The sequence below is a fragment of the Marmota monax genome, unplaced genomic scaffold (assembly GCF_021218885.2).
Source record: "Marmota monax isolate L192 unplaced genomic scaffold, Marmota_monax_Labrador192_F-V1.1 WCK01_AAM20220418_F8-fsc00087, whole genome shotgun sequence".
Lineage (NCBI taxonomy): Eukaryota > Metazoa > Chordata > Mammalia > Rodentia > Sciuridae > Marmota > Marmota monax.
In genome coordinates, this window is record NW_026693476.1 from 6,926,629 (window position 1) to 6,942,500 (window position 15,872).

General features: G+C 44.0%; 1 long non-coding RNA gene across 1 annotated transcript in view; it reads left to right on the forward strand.

The window, feature by feature from the left end:
* The first annotated feature begins 14,994 nt into the window (after nt 1-14,994).
* The window catches only part of LOC124102039 (uncharacterized), a 51,424-nt gene continuing 50,546 nt past the window's right edge, over nt 14,995-15,872 (forward strand). The window contains exon 1 of the long non-coding RNA XR_006854782.2: nt 14,995-15,337. This is a non-coding gene — a long non-coding RNA (uncharacterized LOC124102039). The remainder of the gene's footprint in view (nt 15,338-15,872) is intronic.

The following is a 15,872-nucleotide window of genomic DNA, read 5'->3' on the forward strand; positions in this document are numbered from 1 at the left end:
TTGTTGTTGATTAAAGCTGACAGCCAGAACGCCAGGAGCCCAGACTGTGGGCACAGGACCGCAGTCTCTGGAGAGGAGGAAGAATCGACAGCATTGGCTGGACTAAGAGAAACCCAGGCCCTTCTTTCCCACTATCAGGATCCTCGACTTGACAGACCAGCAGAGCCGTCAGATCATAAGAAGAGGAAGAGATCATTTCTTCCAGATTGATCTTGGCCCCATTTTGGAAGAAAGAAGCAGTTGAAGAGAGTGGTGATATGGAGGCTGGTGCCAGAGGGCTCTAGAATTGTGTCCAAGGGCCTGTGGACAGCAGCATTAATCATACTTTTCCCTAGGGGATGAAGAAACTGGTGGACAAAGCTCTGGACACACTGATTAACCCTCTGATCCCCACCGGTTCAGGCTGATCTAGAGCAGAAGGAGAGGAGTTGACAGAGGCCCCTCCTGATCCCCGCCCTTGGAATGATGTGTTGAGGTCTCTGAACTCCCCCGTTCCCAATTCTGTGCTACACAATGGCAGGTGTAGTGCAGTGACCCATTTGGACCTAGAATATGCTTGATCTTCTACCTCCTCCATCTGACCCTTCTGGAAGGAGCATGGTCAGGGTAGCAACCCTTTGTGTTTTGCCGCTGTTCTTCACACAGCGGCTCAGACTCCTGCAGGGCTTTCCTTTCCACTTAGAATAAAGTCCAGAGTGCTCAGCATGGGCCACGTGGCCCTGTGTGCTTGGGCCTCCGCTCCCCAGCAGCCTCACCTCCTACCCCATGGCCCACAGTAGCCTCCCTGCTGTGCTTTGAACATGCTATGCCTGCTCACGCCTCCGGATCTTCACACTTTCTGTTCCCTCTCTATGGCTGCCAGATTTAGCAAATGAAAATACAGGACACCCAGTTAGAATCAAATCTCAGATAAACAATGAATAATTCTCAGAACAAGTATGCCCCATGCAATATTTGTTTACCTGCCCTTCAAATTTAACCAGGCATCCTGCACTTTGACTGGCAGCCCTGAGCACTCTGGGGAAGGTTGCTTCTCAGATACGTACGTGGTAATTCCCTCACTTTCTCCAGGTCTCTGCTTACCTTGCCAGAGGCCTTGCCTTTCTGTCGCACCTGCAATAGCAGTCTCCTCAATCAACTCCCTCGTCCTGCTTACTCGTCTGCAGACCTCTTACCTTGACCTCATATGATGCCATTTTTGAACTCGTTTATTGGTTGGCTTTATGTCTTCCTGGAACACATAAACTCCAGGAAGGCAGGAATTTTTGTCTTCCTGCGCTATCCTCAGTCTCTGGACTCATTGTTGGTGCTGAATAAACATTTACTGAGTGAGGAAATGACCTCTTTACTTTGATTCACCCTTTGGGATGTGATCCCTTCAAACTTTGATCTCCTTTCAAGTGACTTCGCTTCCTATGAGCCACAGCCTCGTTGCCTTCAGGTTGATGTTCATGCACGCCAGGTTCATTCCCACCTCCAGGACTTGGGACTTGCTGCCCGACACAAGCCTTCATGCTGTTTCTATGAGTGATCCTTCTCTCCCCTTAGATCTCAGAGGGGTGCTTCCCAACCTTTCTAACCAAAATCTTATCCTAGACCTTTCACTCACATGATTCTTTTATTTCCCTTAAAAATCTCATTGCTTTCAGAAATTATTTGTTTAATGATTGATTTTTTTTCTTTTTAAAAATTTATTTTTAGTTGTAGATGGACACAATATCTGTATTTTATTTATTTATTTTTTAATAAATGGTGCTGATGATTAAACTCAGTATCTCACGCATGTGAGGCAAGTGCTCTACCACTGAGCCACAGCCCCCAACCCGATTTTTTCTTTCTTCTTTGTGTCCTTCACACAAGAATATAAGTTCCATGAGGCATTGGCACGAGTCACTTGTACATCACCATATCCCAGCACCTAGACCCATGGCTGGAATACAATATAAAATCAATATATCTTTGTTGATTGAATGAGAGAGGGAGCTATTTTGGGGTGGTTGATGTACTCCAGCTTTTCATTAACATTGGTAACTTCCACATGGGAGGTGGCTAATAGCAGAGGGAGACTGAGCCCTGGATCCACCCTAGAGAGGGACTGTCCATGCTGTTGGGCTGCACCTTGTCTCAGGGTGACCGGGAATGCTGAGTCAACAAAGCCGACTAAGGGTGAGACGTCTGGAGAGGGCTTCTTAGCTCTCTGCTTTTCTCCCTGGGGCAGCCACCTCTTTCCCATTGAAACATGTCCCTTTGGGCTGGGACCATGGGAGTGTCTCCTCCATGCCCCCTTTCCCTCTGTGTCTCATTGCAGAGGTTGAGCAGGCCCAGAGGAATGGTGAGACCCACAGTGACTATGGAGCCCCAGGTGATTGTGGAGAAAATGAGTATTGTCCTTGGGCTGTCCCATGAGAAAGAAACCAGTGTCCTGTGTGTTCAGTTGCTGAACTTTTGGGGTTTGCTGCTGAAGTTTACACTAATGAATACACGGCTGTATCCGCTGTGTCTAATATATAGAAAGTGCTCGGTAAATGTTTTGTTGAGCTCCCTGGTGAGGAAGAGCTGTTTATGCCTGCAAATGGAACAGAATTGCATTAAATAACTAAGGGGAGCCTGCCACCTTCCCTTATTTGTCCAGATAAGAAGTGTCCTTCTTAACTCCCTAATGTCATCAGACTCACCAAGCATGAGTCCCCCTCTCTCTGCATTTACCAGGGGTCAAACTTGTAAAATGTGTCCTTCAAGGCACAAGCAAAAGAGGAGTTTATGACAGATTCCTACAATTACAGTGGTCTTCCATGTTATCTGTGTCACTTGGAGGTAGATGCTACAGCATGATTGGCTGCACCTATAAATGATCTCTGTGATGAGTTTCCAGGGACTCTTTTTTTTTTTTTTTTAAATTTTTTATTGTTGGCTGTTCAAAACATTACATAGTTCTTGATATATCATATTTCACAATTTGATTCAAGTGGGTTATGAGCTCCCATTTTTACCCCATATACAGATTGCAGAATCACATCAGTTACACATCCATTGATTTACATATTGCCATACTAGTGTCTGTTGTATTCTGCTGCCTTTCCTATCCTCTACTATCCCCACTTCCCTCCCCTCCCCTCCCCTCCCCTCCCCTCCCCTCTTCTCTCTCTGCTCCCTCTACTGACATTCGTTTGTCCCCCTTATATTATTTTTCCCCTTCCCCTCACTTCCTCTTGTATGTACTTTTGTATAACTCTGAGGGTCTCCTTCCATTTCCATGCATTTTCCCTTCTATCTCCCTTTCCCTCCCACCTCTCATCCCTGTTTAATGTTAATCTTCTTCTCATGCTCTTCGACCCTACTCTGTTCTTAGTTACTCTCCTTATATCAAAGAAGACACTTGGCATTTGTTTTTTAGGGATTGGCTAGCTTCACTTAGCATAATCTGCTCTAATGCCATCCATTTCCCTGTAAATTCTATGATTTTGTCATTTTTTAATGCAGAGTAATACTCCATTGTGTATAAATGCCACATTTTTTTTATCCATTCATCCATTGAAGGGCATCTAGGTTGGTTCCACAGTCTAGCTATTGTGAATTGTGCTGCTATGAACATCGATGTAGCAGTGTCCCTGTAGCATGCTCTTTTTAGATCTTTAGGGAATAGACCGAGAAGGGGAATAGCTGGGTCAAATGGTGGCTCCATTCCCAGCTTTCCAAGAAATCTCCATACTGCTTTCCAAATTGGCTGCACCAATTTGCAGTCCCACCAGCAATGTACAAGTGTACCCTTTTCCCCACATCCTCTCCAGCACTTGTTGTTGTTTGACTTCATAATGGCTGCCAATCTAACTGGAGTGAGATGGTATCTTAGGGTGGTTTTGATTTGCATTTCTCTGACTGCTAGAGATGGTGAGCATTTTTTCATGTACTTGTTGATTGATTGTATGTCCTCCTCTGAGAAGTGTCTGTTCAGGTCCTTGGCCCATTTGTTGATTGGGTTGTTTGTTCTCTTATTGTCTAATTTTTTGAGTTCTTTGTGTACTCTGGATATTAGGGCTCTATCTGAAGTGTGAGGAGTAAAGATTTGTTCCCAGGATGTAGGCTCTCTATTTACCTCTCTTATTGTATCTTTTGCTGAGAAAAAACTTTTTAGTTTGAGTAAGTCCCATTTGTTGATTCTAGTTATTAACTTTTGTGCTATGGGTGTCCTATTGAGGAATTTGGAGCCCGACCCCACAGTATGTAGATCGTAGCCAACTTTTTCTTCTATCAGACGGCGTGTCTCTGATTTGATATCAAGCTCCTTGATCCATTTTGAATTCACTTTTGTGCATGGCGAGAGAAAGGGATTCAGTTTCATTTTGTTGCATATGGATTTCCAGTTTTCCCAGCACCATTTGTTGAAGATGCTGTCCTTCCTCCATTGCATGCTTTTAGCCCCTTTATCAAATATAAGGTAGTTGTAGTTTTGTGGATTGGTTTCTGTGTCCTCTATTCTGTACCATTGGTCCACCCGCCTGTTTTGGTACCAGTACCATGCTGTTTTTGTTACTATTGCTCTGTAGTATAGTTTGAAGTCTGGTATCGCTATACCGCCTGATTCACACTTCCTGCTTAGCATTGTTTTTGCTATTCTGGGTCTTTTGTTTTTCCATATGAATTTCATGATTGCTTTCTCTATTTCTACAAGAAATGCCGTTGGGATTTTGATTGGCATTGCATTAAACCTATAGAGAACTTTTGGTAATATCGCCATTTTGATGATGTTAGTTCTGCCTATCCATGAACAGGGTATATTTTTCCATCTTCTAAGATCTTCTTCTATTTCTCTCTTTAGGGTTCTGTAGTTTTCATTGTATAAGTCTTTCACCTCTTTTGTTAGGTTGATTCCCAAGTATTTTATTTTTTTTGAAGATATTGTGAATGGAGTGGTTGTCCTCATTTCCATTTCAGAGGATTTGTCGCTGATATACAGGAATGCCTTTGATTTATGCGTGTTGATTTTATATCCTGCCACTTTGCTGAATTCATTTATTAGCTCTAATAGTTTCTTTGTAGACCCTTTTGGGTCTGCTAGGTATAGAATCATGTCATCTGCAAATAGTGATAATTTAAGTTCTTCTTTTCCTATTTTGATGCCTTTAATTTCTTTCGTCTGTCTAATTGCTCTGGCCAGTGTTTCGAGAACTATGTTGAACAGAAGTGGTGAGAGAGGGCATCCCTGTCTTGTTCCAGATTTTAGAGGGAATGCCTTCAATTTTTCTCCATTCAGAATGATGCTAGCCTGAGGCTTAGCATAGATTGCTTTTACAATATTGAGGAATGTTCCTGTTATCCCTAGTTTTTCTAGAGTTTTGAACATAAAGGGATGCTGTACTTTGTCGAATGCTTTTTCCGCATCTATCGAGATGATCATATGATTCTTATTTTTAAGTCTATTGATGTGGTGAATAACATTTATTGATTTCCATATATTGAACCAGCCTTGCATCCCAGGGATGAATCCTACTTGATCATGGTGCACAATTTTTTTGATAAGTTTTTGTATCCGAGTGGCCAGAATTTTATTGAGGATTTTTGCATCTAGGTTCATTAGAGATATTGGTCTGTAGTTTTCTTTCTTTGAAGTGTCTTTGTCTGGTTTAGGTATCAGGGTGATGTTGGCCTCGTAGAATGAATTTGGAAGTTCTCCCTCTTTTTCTATTTCCCGAAGTAGCTTGAAAAGTATTGGTATTAGTTCCTCTTTAAAGGTTTTGTAAAACTCTGCTGTATACCCATCAGGTCCTGGGCTTTTCTTAGTTGGTAGTCTTTTGATGGTTTCTTCTATTTCCTCAATTGATATTGGTCTGTTTAGGTTGTCTATATCCTCCTGACTCAATCTGGGCAGATCATATGACTTAAGAAATTTATCTATGCCTTCACTATCTTCTAATTTATTGGAGTATAAGGATTCAAAATAATTTTTGATTATCTTCTGTATTTCTGAAGTGTCTGTTGTGATATTGCCTCTTTCATCCCGTATGTTAGTAATTTGAGTTCTCTCTCTTCTTCTCTTCGCTAGCATGGCTAAGGGTCTGTTGATTTTGTTTATTTTTTCAAAGAACCAACTTTTAGTTTTGTTAATTTTTTCAATTGTTTCTTTTGTTTCGATTTCATTAATTTCAGCTCTGATTTTCATTATTTCTTGCCTTCTACTTCTTTTGCTGTTGTTTTGCTCTTCTTTTTCTAGGATTTTGAGATGAAGTATGAGATCATTTATTTGTTGGTTTTTTCTTTTTTTAAGGAATGAACTCCAAGCAATGAATTTTCCTCTTAGAACTGCTTTCAATGTGTCCCATAGATTCCGATATGTTGTGTCTGTGTTTTCATTAATCTCTAAGAATTTTTTAATTTCTTCCTTGATGTCTTCTATAACCCATTGATCGTTCAGTAATCTATTGTTCATTCTCCAAGTGATGTATTCTTTTCCCTTCCTTCTTTTATCATTGATTTTCAGTTCCATTCCATTATGATCAGATAGGATGCATGGTATTATCTCTACTCCTTTATATTGTCTAAGAGTTTCCCTGTGACATAATATATGATCTATTTTTGAGAAGGATCCATGTGCTGCTGAGAAAAAAGTGTAACTGCTTGATGTTGGGTGGTATATTCTATATATGTCAATTAAGTCTAGGTTATTAATTGTGTTATTGAGTTCTATAGTTTCCTTATTCAACTTTTGTTTGGAAGATCTGTCCAGTGGTGATAGAGGTGTGTTGAAGTCTCCCATGATTATTGTATGGTGGTCTATTAGACTCTTGAACTTGAGAAGAGTTTGTTTGATGAACATAGCTGCACCATTGTTTGGGGCATATATATTTATGATTGTTATGTCTTGTTGGTGTATGGTTCCCTTGAGCAGTATGTAGTGTCCCTCTTTATCCCTTTTGATTAACTTTGGCTTGAAATCTATTTTATTTGATATGAGTATGGATACTCCTGCTTGTTTCCGAAGTCCATATGAGTGATATGATTTTTCCCAACCTTTCACCTTCAGCCTATGTATGTCTTTTCCTATCAAATGCGTCTCCTGTAGGCAGCATATTGTTGGGTCTTGTTTTGTGATCCATTCTACTAGCCTGTGTCTCTTGATTGGTGAGTTTAAGCCATTAACATTTAGGGTTATTATTGAGATATGGGTTGTTCTTCCAGCCATATTTGTTTATTTATGTTACTAAACATGGTTTGTTTTCCTCTTTGATTATTTTCCCCCCTTTAGTGTCCTACCTCCCACTGTTGGTTTTCATTGTTATTTTCCATTTCCTCTTCCTGTAATGTTTTGCCAAGGATGTTTTGAAGAGATGGTTTTCTAGCTGCAAATTCTTTTAACTTTTGTTTATCGTGGAAGGTTTTAATTTCATCTTCCATCCTGAAGCTTAATTTCGCTGGAAACACAATTCTTGGTTGGAACCCATTTTCTTTCAGTGTTTGAAATATGTTATTCCAGGATCTTCTAGCTTTCAGAGTCTGTGTTGAAAGATCAGCTGTTATCCTGATTGGCTTACCCCTAAATGTGATCTGCTTCCTTTCTCTTGTAGCTTTTAAAATTCTCTCCTTATTCTGTATGTTGGGCATCTTCATTATAATGTGTCTAGGTGTGGATCTCTTATGATTTTGCACATTCGGCGTCCTGTAGGCTTCTAGGATTTGGGGTTCTGTCTCATTCTTCAAGTCTGGGAAGTTTTCTCGTATTATTTCATTGAATAGATTGCTCATTCCTTTGGTTTGAAACTCTGTCCCTTCCTGTATCCCAATGACTCTTAAATTTGGTCTCTTGATGTTATCCCATATTTCTTGGATGTTCTGCTCATGGTTTCTTAACAGTCTTGCTGAGCTGTCTATGTTCTTTTCCAGTTGAAATACTTTATCTTCATTGTCTGATGTTCTGTCTTCTAAGTGTTCTACTCTGCTGGTAGTATTCTCAATTGAGTTTTTAAGTTGGCTTATTGCTTCCTGCATTTCTAGGATTTCTGTTTGTTTGTTTTTTATAACCTCTATTTCCCTGTATAGTTGATCTTTTGCTTCTTGGATTTGTTTATGTAATTCATTGTTGAAGTGATCTTTCATTGTCTGATTTTGCTGTCTGATGTCTTCCTTGAGACTCCAGATCATCTGAAGCATGTATATCCTGAATTCTTTATCTGACATTCCATCTGCTGCAGCTATTACCTCTTCTAACGTTGAGTTGACCTGCAATGCTTGTGGTCCTTTCTTTCCTTGTCTCTTCATACTGTTCGCGTTCCTTTCTACTTGGTGAAACTGTTGTGCTATTGAATTTTCCCCCTATATATTTATATTGGTCTTGTATAGTTGCAAAGTCTCCCTCGCAGGCGCGGGCGGCGGCTCTGTCCCTCTGCGGGCCGCTAGGCTTGTTCTGTCGGTGGTCACAGTTCTGTCTACTCTGCAGGCGCAGGCAGCGGCACTGCCCCTCTGCAGGCCTCTGGGGCTGTACTGCCAATGGGTCGCAGGTGCGCCTACCTTGCAGGCGCGGGGGGGGGGCGGCTCTACCCTTCCTCAGGCCACTGGGCCTGTTCTGTCTCTTGGTTGCAGGTCTGGCCTGCTCTGATGGTGGTCACAGTTCCGTCTACCTTGCAGGCGCTGGGGGGAGGGGGCGGCTCTGCCTCTCAGCAGGTCCTGCTCCTCTTCTGCCGGTGGGTTGCAGGCCCGCCTACCTTGCAGGAGTGATTGGAAGCTCTGTCCCGCCGCGGGCCACTGGGCCTTTTCTGTCGGTGGTCACAGTTCCCCTACCTGGCAGACGCGGGGGGTGTGGGGCGGCTCTGCCCCTCAGCAGGCCGCTGGGCCTGCTCCGTGCATGGTCACAGTTCCCTCTACTTTGCCGGCACAGGGGGAGGGGGCGGCTCAGCCTCTCAGCAGGCCGCTGCTCCTCTTCTGCCGGTGGGTCACAGGCCCGCCTACCTTGCAGGAGTGATTGGAAGCTCTGTCCCGCCGCGGGCCACTGGGCCTTTTCTGTCGGTGGTCACCGTTCCACCTACCTGGGAGGCGCGGGGGGTGGGGGGCGGCTCTGCCCCTCAGCAGGCCGCTGGGCCTGCTCTGTGCGTGGTCACAGTTCCCTCTACCTTGCCGGCGCAGGGGGAGGGGGCGGCTCAGCCTCTCAGCAGGCCGCTGCTCCTCTTCTGCTGGTGGGTCGCAGGCCCGCCTACCTTGCAGGAGTGATTGGAAGCTCTGTCCCACCGCGGGCCACTGGGCCTTTTCTGTCGGTGGTCACCTGGCAGGCGCGGGGGGTGGGGGGTGGCTCTGCCCCTCAGCAGGCCGCTGGGCCTGCTCTGTGCGTGGTCACAGTTCCCTCTACCTTGCCGGTGCAGGGGGAGGGGGCAGCTCTTCCAGGGACTCTTTTGATGGAAATTTATCTTAGCAAGTTAGTGGCAGTCCTTCCCAGCTCAACTGTTTTACATGGCCTGATTTTTTTTTTTTCTGTGAAACCTATTTCCACCCTCAGACTGATTTCTTGTTTCTTGGCTCCTTCAGATCGAGTGACCCTTGGAATTTTTATAGCGTGGGCTTTAGTGGCACACTCTTAATTCAGTTTCTATTAAGAGTTTTTGCAGAAGGCTTAACAATTTTCTTCATGCATAGTCTTCATCTGCCCTTAAAATGGACGTTGATCTTCATTTTCTTGCTTCCCTTACACTTTGGCACAGACAAAAATCCCTCTCTCTGGACTATAACTAAGAGATTGACTTTTTTAAGAAAAGAAATTTTACTTTTACTTTGAAATTAAGAAAACAACAAATTTAAGATCAGAATTCTGAACTAGTTTAGAGGACATTGATTTCCTGGTGGGCACAGCTGACAGTCTCTCTGTTCGTAAATGAATCACTTAGCAAGTATTTATTGGGCTCCTGTGAGGCCCTGCACCAGGCCCAGGAGATTCAAAGATGAAGACAGTGAAGACTGACCTCACGAGAGCTCCTAGTGCATACAAAAACCCAACAGGAAAAAATTGTACAACGTAGTGTGATAAATATAATAATAGAAACATGTAACAGTGGGATTTTCTCAACACAGTGAAGAAGGCCCCAAATTCTCTCCTCTACTTGACACTATCTGAGACACCCTGTCCCAAATTCTCCCTTTTCAGTTTTGGGTATAACTTTGGTCTTGTTTCCTCCTTTGCCAACCATTGCAAGAAAAAAAAAGACTGATGAAGGAATTTTGTTCTTTAATACACTGGATTTAATTACACTGAAATACCATCTCACTTCAGTCAGAATGGCAATTATCAAGAATACAAGTAACAATGTTGGCGAGGATGTGGGGGAAAAGGTTCACTCATAACTTGCTGTTGGACTGCAATGGTGCAACCACTCTGGAAAGCAGTATGGAGATTCCTTAGAAAACATGGAATTGGAACCACCATTTGACCCAGTCATCCCACTCCTTGGCATATGCCCAAAGGACTTAAAATCAGCATACTACAGAAACGCAGCCACATCAACGTTTATAGCAGCTCAATTCACAATAGCTAAGCTATGGAACCAACCAAGGTGCACTTCAACAGATGAATGGATAAAGAAAATGTGGTCCATATACACAATGGAATATTACTTAGCTATACGAAGAATGAAATGATGACATTTGCAGGTAAATGGATGGAACCAGAAAATATCATGCTAAATGAAATAAGCCAATCCCCCCAAAACAAAGGTCAAATGTTCTCTCTGATATATGGGTGCTAACTCGTAACAGGGGAGGGTAGGGAGGAAAAGTATAGAAGTTCATTGGATTAGACAAAGGGGAATGAAAGGAAGGGAGGGAGGATGGGAATAGGAAAGACCGAAGAATGAATTGGACATTGCTTTTCTATGCTCTTTTATGAATACGCCACCAGTGTAACTCACATCATGTTGAACCACAAGAATGGGATCAAAATTGTAATGGGTTGCACCCAATGTATGTATAATATGTCAAAATACATCTACAAAATACATCTAAAAACAACAACAAGAATACACTGGTTTTGGGGAACTGCCTTACACATATGTATTATTCTTAAAAAAGAAATATGACTCAACAAACGCACAATTTCACGTGATTTATTTTGCCTACCTTTATAGGCCTTTGCATGTGAACAAATAAAAGAAGTTAGAAAAATAGTCGCTTTAGTAGGTTATATCCGCCCCCCCCCCCATGTTTTTTGGAGACAGGGTCTCCCTATGTTTCCCAGGCTGACCTTACTTCTGGACTCCAGCAATCCTTCTGCCTCAGACTCCCGAGTAGCTGGTACAATAGATGTGCCACCATGTTTAGCTTTATACATGCTTTTTGATTTGCAAAATTTGGCTACTTCTGTAAGTGAAGAATAGATGAGAAGTAACACTTACCTAGAGTATCTGCTTACTTCTGGAAGATTCTGTGTCACAAGCTGTCACTAGCACTCTTTGTGTGCATAGCCCTCCCCTCCCTAGGAGGAATACTAGGTTCTCACGGTCAGCAGTGTTCACTCCTCAGGGCTCTTCTCTGGCAGGGGAAGGAAGGAGCCCTGATCCACTCTAGATGGGACACTCCCTGCAGGTCACCTTTCAGAGAGGTCAGAAAACCTCACCAAAACCAATGCCATTGGTCTTTGTTCTTTTGATCCAATTTTGGGCTGGGAAAAAGAACAGAGCAGGGTAGAGAAAAAGAGATGGAGGGCCCTGGGCATGGGGGTGGGTGAAGGTAGGGTTGTTGCTGCTCATCTTCCTGTAGAAGGTCACAGGACAGCCTATGAGGTCCAAGGAGCAAGGGGGAGACCACATGCTTTTCTGGGCCTGGATCCATTTCTGTCTTTATCAGTCACTGGTTCTTATTCTTCCGTCTTCTGGTGGCCTTCTGGAAGGGTGATCGCCATAGCATAGAGGAACTATTGAGGACTTGGGAGTGGGAAAGTAGGGGCTTTCCAGAATCAGGGGAGAGCCCTTTGTTCCTTGGGGTCCTCTAGAAACAGATTCTCAAAATTAGCTCTCATCTCCCATGTGTAAGGAGAGGAAGGAAAAAGAACTAGAATCAGACAAGACCCTGACAGAATTAGGCAAAGCCCTGGAACACCCTTCCTCGTTGCACCCACTGACAAAATTCCTAAGGAAAATATCTGGGCTCTAGAGCATAGGACCTGGGAGAGTTCTTGTTCTGCTGCTGTCAGCTTCACTTCCCTGACATCTGCATTCCTCATCTGCAGAATGAGGAGTATTTGAAATGAGACAATATGTAAAGAGCCTCTAGGTAGCGCAGTGGGTACAAACAACCACTAATTCTGCTATAGGTAAGTAATGGCCTTTGGGCTCCATGTGGCTCCATCCTGCCCTTTAGACTTGTGACATAATACCTTGGCTTGACCCATGACAATCTGTAGGGTCTCCCATTGTCCTAGGGACCCAGAAGAACTAGGGAGTATGAAGCAGCCTTCTGCAGTCTTCTGGGATTCTTACTGTCTCCTGTGGAGGACTTGCCTGAACATCCCCTTTTCCTCTGTCTTTGTGTAGGCAAATGCTCTTCCCAGACCTACAACGCTCCCCTGCCTGGTCTGTTGCGCTATTCCTGACTCACAGCCCAGGACAAACATGACCAGTTCCCTGTAACTTTCTCTGACTCTCTGAGAAAATCAATTTCTTGCTTATCTGTGTTCCTGTAGCACTTTGCAGAGGCCTCTGAGGCCTCTGTTGTTGTCTAATCAAGTCTCGTTACAGCTGCTTCTCACATTTCTGTCTTTCTCATTAGACTGTGAACTCTTCCAAGGCAAGGACCATGCTTTATTAACCAGGGCCAAAGATGTAGATGTGCTTAAGCATCTTTATTTTCATGGATGAGCTATTGGGAGAGGTTTGATCCTGCTCCCATGGTACAGAAGGAAGGGTTGAGAGATAGTGGGAGGGAAATGTGTATTAATGTTTCTCTTTGGCTTTTTGAATGCTTGGAGGTATGGGGGAAATGAGATGGTCTGGGCATTCTTTCTTCTTCTTTTTGGTACTGGGGATTGAACTCTGGGATGCTCCATCAATGAGTTATATCATCCATTTTTACTTTGAGAGAGGGTCTCTCTAACTTGTGATCCTCCTGCCTTAGCCTTCTGAGTCACTGGGATTATAGATGTGTGCCTCTGGAACTTGGTCTTAAGAATCAGTAATTTGCTTAGCAACACGTACCCCTGGGAGAAAGAAAGTCTGCATGAAATAAAGAATGAACGGGAGTGGAAGACTTGGGATCAAGTCCATTTACTTGCAATGGTATCTCACTCAGGTCAGCCATTCTCAGCCTTAAGTTTCCTGATCTGGGGAAAAGCATGCTTGTTTCTGGGTTTTATAGCAAAGACAGGGCATTGCTACCTGCTTATCTATCCTGTCTCCTTTCCTTGTGAGCATCCAGGCTCCCTTGGAGTTAGGGAGGCATGTGACTAAGTTCTGACCACTCAATGTCAGTGGAATTGATGTTTGTGTCCAGGGTCTCCCTGATGGAAACCTCCCCTGAGTCCTCCATATTATCTCTTTGCCTCTCTGAGCACTGCAAGTGAAGGCCTTGGAGGCCCCAGGGAATGGCAATGCCACGCCATGAAAGGGGCCTGGATCCCCAATGTCTACATAAGACAGGTTCTCTTCCTTTCTGCCTACCTGTATTGCACTATGATGAGATCAAGAAACACTGTGATTTTGTTAAGCCACTCAAATTTTGGAGTCATTCTTTATAGCATTTAACCTACTTTGACAGAGTTTAAATGGATAAAAGTTTTTCAGAGACTTCAAAGTGCTGGACTAATGTGGCTGGTTATTATTATGGCTTTTATTCCAGAAAAATCTTTTGAGTGCACAGCTGGGGAATTTTTTCCAGGTTTTATATAGTTCCTGTATCTTCTCAAAGGTGGAGAGGGAATGAGGAGAGCCCTTGGAAAATATGTCATGGTCTAACTATGCAGAGGAGTGCGTGATTTGCGTACCAGGGATAAGACTCCTCCAGGAAGGGGAGTCCTGATTGACAATTCTATTCCTGTGGGGGAGAAGACCTGTCTCAGAATAGACCCTAGGTGGCAGTATCCAGCACAGGGGGCAATTAGAAGGCTTCTGAACACAGGCTGTTTGAGGGCTGAGCACTCCAGGGTTAGAAAGGGGAGGTAAAATTGGATCAATTGTCATTTAGGCCCTGGGAGACCTTGTCCATCATGTGAACCACTCAGCTTTCTGAGTGGTTCCCTTCACACAGGGCTGCTCCCAGAGTTCAACCCAGGTGACTTTTAACCTTGGTCTTTTGACCTGGCCCAGCAGAGGGCTGATAAAAGACATAAAACCCCCTCCAGATGTTGACTTAACCTAGCATCTGGGCAGGAAGTGGGGTGTAATGTGGATGGATCCAGACACCAGACATCAAGAGACTGCAGTCCTTAATCAGAAAGAAGAAGGAAGGAGAAGACAATCACTTGTCATGGGCCATATACTTTATCTATATTAAATCCTTTAATTGTTACGACAATTCTAAGATAGGTATTGCCGCTGTTACAGACAAAGAAACCGAGGCCTAGGGTAATAGAGAACCTTGCCAGGATCCCACGGCTATTACAGGCAGAATCGAAATCCTGCTCTCTCTTCCTTAAGAGCCAATGTCCTTGACACTGTCCCTTGTAGCTCTCTCATTAGGATAGCCCCAGGTCAGGGCTGAGAAAAGGGACCCCCTGGCTCAGCCCTGCTCAGTTCACTGGAAGGCCCATGGAGAAGCATTCATTCCTTCTTTTGAGTTTGGGGAAAACTTTCTGTGAGCACATGAAGCCTAAGTCAACAGGTAGAGGCCATCAGAAAAAGGAGATGGAGAGAAGGACAGGATAGATGTTGGGGAGAAAGTGGAAATCAAAGGAAAATTATGATGGAAGCAACATTGAAAGCCTTTCAGATGGGGTCAAGAGGCCATCAGGAAATGGGACTTAAGCATGTTTGCAGCTGTTGCCTGGAATGTAAACTTTTTTTTTCTCTGTCCTTTGACCGCAGGCATCTGGAACTGAGGTGCCCAGAGGCTCAAGAAAGCACATCAAGAGGTTAATGGACTCTTGTTTTGTGGACATTTCCTTCCTGTTTATGCTTTCTTTTCTTTATTGACATCAGTCACACAGCTCCTGTTTCTTGTCAATATTCAGTTGTCCATAGAAGCCCCCACTTTTCCTGCCTCCCTTGGAACACTGATTCTCAGTTATCTTGAACCCGTCCTTCTGGAACTGCAATCCCTAAGACCCCGGGGAGAGTCCTTCTACTTCTGCAGTTGCCGAGTTTGGATTGATGGAAAAGGAAAGGGGATGTACCCAAGGGGAGAGGAAGAAAAGGAGAGGTAAAAAGCAGTAAAGAAGGTAAAACATGGAAAGAAAGGGGAGGGAGGAGGATGTTGCCTCCCCTGAGGTTTTCATCTGGAGTCTGGTGTCTTCACTATGGGAAGAGAGGTGGCAGGCTGCTCCGGGTGTGCAGGAGGCAGTACTTGAGAATCTATGAGGATTCGATGTCTTTCTGGAACTCAGCTTGTGCCCAGTTCAGCCTAGCCCAGAAGCAGAACAGTTTGGGCCGTTTTCAATTCATCATTCAGAACCTAGTCTCACTGGAGGCTCTTCGTGGACTAGTCTTTCAGCAGGAACCTGCTTTGGGATGTGTGCAGCCTGTGCCTGGGAGAGAAGTCATCCTCTTTGGTTTGGCCAGACCTAGTCTGGGAGACCACAGTGAATGCTACCACATGGGTTTCTGGGGGCCATCCAGCTAGTTCCCTTGAGAGCTGCCTGGCATAACAATGCTATGCTTCTCTTTGCCAGCTGTCATTCCGTTAATGTTTGTGCCGAACCCCAAAAGCCTTCAACAGCCAGCACCACTTCTCCAACCCTGATTGGGAGGAGAAAA